This window comes from Papaver somniferum, chromosome 1, assembly GCF_003573695.1.
Source record: "Papaver somniferum cultivar HN1 chromosome 1, ASM357369v1, whole genome shotgun sequence".
NCBI classification, from domain to species: domain Eukaryota; kingdom Viridiplantae; phylum Streptophyta; class Magnoliopsida; order Ranunculales; family Papaveraceae; genus Papaver; species Papaver somniferum.
In genome coordinates this window covers 236,917,598-236,921,336 of record NC_039358.1, presented here as the reverse complement: position 1 = coordinate 236,921,336, position 3,739 = coordinate 236,917,598, and positions in this window count along the sequence as shown.

Below are 3,739 nucleotides of genomic sequence, written 5' to 3'. Positions count from 1 at the left end.
CCTACATTTTACGGTTTGCAAATTCATGCTTATAATAACATTATGATTATATTGAGATATAACACTCTAACATCACCGTGGTGATAACTATAGAGTCCCATAATAATTTCAAGTATAATCCCATAAAATCCAAAAAGAAAAACAATAATCTGAGAGAAATTATTCCCTAAAGCAAAAGCACACAAACCATATCATAACGTACACATAAACTTTACATAACTTTACCGTGTCAAACATGGTTCGAATTAAAATCTTATAACGAATTCGGTAAGAAATCGCCTCAGATTATATGTACATTAGTTTTCAATAAAGCGGAAGCATGATGGTATTTGGTTGACATTTCTTCATGTAAAAACCACTCGTAATTTCCGGTTCTATTTATAAATTGGTTCTATTTTTGAATTGGTTTTATACGCATCACTCTACATTTGGTCAAATTTTAACCAAGAAAAATTAAAACCAGTTCAATTCGGATACATTACAAAATCGAACAACATTTAGCATGGTATACAAATCAAGTACTAACATTAAAACATGGAAAAACACATAGACTTACAGTTGAAAAACGCATATACATCGGTCAAGTTTCTTATTAAGCCACACCCAGTAAACAACCTATTATCACTTTCGACGGGCCAGAACAAAATACACACAAAACCAATAAGGTATACATAACATAAGACATGGATATAGTACACAACATTAGGATATGGATATGGAACCGGGTTGGAACAGTGAGCCGGAACCGGGTAAACAGGTCCGAGTTCGAAGAAAAGACACTTTAAGTTTATGTACTTTTCTGTACCATGCATTTTTACCTTTTAAAAGAATGATTTCTTGGGCACTACTCAAAAATGGTGGGGGACTACTAAGTGATAAAAATATATATCCTATAGCTATAAGGAGTGTCCTAAAGTGCGGTAATGACTAACCTATCTTTAACCTAATTTAATTTAAAACCAACCAAATAACCACCTATATATATATAACCACCATCTCCTCCCACCACCGCCACCCACCACCACCGACAATCACCTTCCACCTCCGACTACCACCACCACCTCCACCACCACCACCACCACCCACCACCACAAAGATATTCTCACAAACCCATTACTTGTCTTTCGTTTTTGGTTGAAAAAAATGAGAAGTAATCATCAAAATGAGTTGAAAATGTAAGTTGCAGAAATAAGTTCGGCTAGGAATTATGTGAAAAACTTTTTCGAGCTAGCCGAACTCAACTTTAATAGAGGTTTTTTCTTTTTTCAAAGAAAAGTTCGGTTACGTCGCAAAAGAAATGTCCCAACCGAACTTTTGGTTCGGTTTCGTCACAAAAAAGTTCGGTTGGGACATTTCTTTTGCGAAGTAACCGAACTTTTCTTTGAAAAAAGAAAAAACCTCCATTAAAGTTGAGTTCGGCTAGCTCGAAAAAGTTTTTCACATAATGTTTCGTCACAAAAAAGTTCGGTTACGTCACAAAAGAAAATGTCCAAACCGAACTGTTAGTTCGGGTTTGTCGCAAAAAGTTCGGTTTCGTCACAAAAAGTTCGGTTACGTCGCAATTTTTTTCTCCTAACCGAACTTTTCTGTGAAAGAAAAAACACCATTAAAGCTGAGTTCGGCTACCTGTGTTTTCAGATGTCGTAGCCGAACCTTTTTAACCAAACCGAAATCAATTTGTAAATTGTTCATTTTTAGGAATGTTTTGGCCAATTCAAGCACCATTAACTAAATTTAAAGTATCCGTGAGTACCCAAAACATCGTACTCTTGTTGTGGCTCTTAAAGAAAAAGATCTATTTTTTTCCAAAACCCTCATCTTCATTATCATCGTCTTCTTCCCCACCCAATAATTCTTCTTTTAATAAAAATCAACTTATTAATTTAATCTCACTAATCATTATACTAACTAATTTTATTACCAAGGACAAATTTGGTATTAAAAAAAACTTAGATAAGGGGTGATTCAAATTTACTTCTAATATCCACTCAAAAAATGAAGAGTAGTCCCCCTCCATTTTTGAGTAGTGCCCAAAAAATCATTCTTTTAAAACTTGAAAACACGTTATGGCCCATTAAACCTTTATAGCCCATTAATAGTTTTCAATAGTGGGCCAAACCTAAAGGTTGAATTGCTCCAAATTTTCAAAAAACTATAAATTTTTAAGGTAGATTTGGGCTTGTTCGGTTACCTTATGTGAAGAACAGGTTACCGAACTCATCTGAAAGTGTAGTTCGGTTATCTTTTCCATATACGCAGGTTACCAAAATCGTTCTTTAATGGAGGTTTTTAGTTGTTCGGTTACCTTTTCCATACACACAGGTTACCGAACTTTGTTTATAGAACTTACAGAGTAATGTTCGGTTGGTTCGCAAACTTTAGCCCAACAACATATCTAACCGAACTCCACATGTATGCAATCAGTGAAGAGTTCGGTTTGTCAAGATTTTTTGCGAACAAACCGAACATAGTGGAACAAGTTCGGTTAAATTGAAACTCAACATAGTAGGAAAAATAACACAGTTCGATTACATTGGAAAAAAAAATTCTTTTTGAAATATAAGTAGAGTTCAGTTTCTAGATAGTTTTAGAAATTTTTGTGAACCAACGGAACAAGGTAGGTAAAGTTCGGTTATATCATAACTCAACATAGTAGGAAAAATAACACAGTTCGGTTACATTTTTTTTTTTGTATTATGGGTAGAGTTCGGTTACTAACTAGTTTTATAATTTTTTGCGAACCAACCGAACTCGGAGTTCGGTTATGAAAAATTAAATTCGTGATAACCGAAGTGTTCTTCGTGTTCTTGGTTTCAGAATGTTCGGTTACAAAACTAGTTTTTTTTAAAATTATTCCTAACCGAACATGCCACTTTAACATCCATTTAAACCATATTTTGATGATTTCTACTCATTTTTCCTATCCAAAGATTGATGGGTTTTTCAATCGAACGAGGAACGTCAAGGAAAGAGAGAAGAAGAAGAGAATAAACTTTTTTTCAAAACTAAAATTTTTTGATTGTTCTTTTGATTTTGGTTAATAAATTCATTTAGATAAGATGTATACGATTAGATTTATATAATTATTAAGTTCGTTATAATTTAAATTAAAGTAAAGAATAAATGGATATTTACCTAACTTTGGGACACCCCTTATAGGTATAGGGAGGTTGGCCTAATAAGACCATGGTCCCCCAAAAAAACATGATCCCTAAAAGATCGTTCTATTCTTTCTTCTTCAAAAATTACAGGGAAGGAACAATCAGAAACTATGTGCTTAGGAGGCCAAAACCTATTTTACTTTTGTACTCTTTACGCATATTCCAATTTCCAACCAAGCAGGCCCATAATTTTTATTAGATCTTTAATTGATTATTGTCATGTATACATCGTAAGATTATTTAACTAATGGCTATACAATTTTCGCATATCATTTAACAGATGATCATGAGTTCTAAACGCAAGCTCTAGATGCCAACTATAAGTTTTAATTTTACAGATATTTGTTTTTGGATAGTTGAACTTCATGATGATCACACGATAATTATATACAAGAATAGTTTATACGGAATACCTGGTAGAGCTAATCCGTGATACATTATCGATCATCTTACCGTAGCCGTAGTACCTTGTGGAATTCTTGGTTTCTCCTTTTTCACCTCTTACATTATGAATGGTAAAATTCCCGAACCCAATATTGATTGATATTGTGTTCCTTTTTTAGGTAGAAGGAGGACCA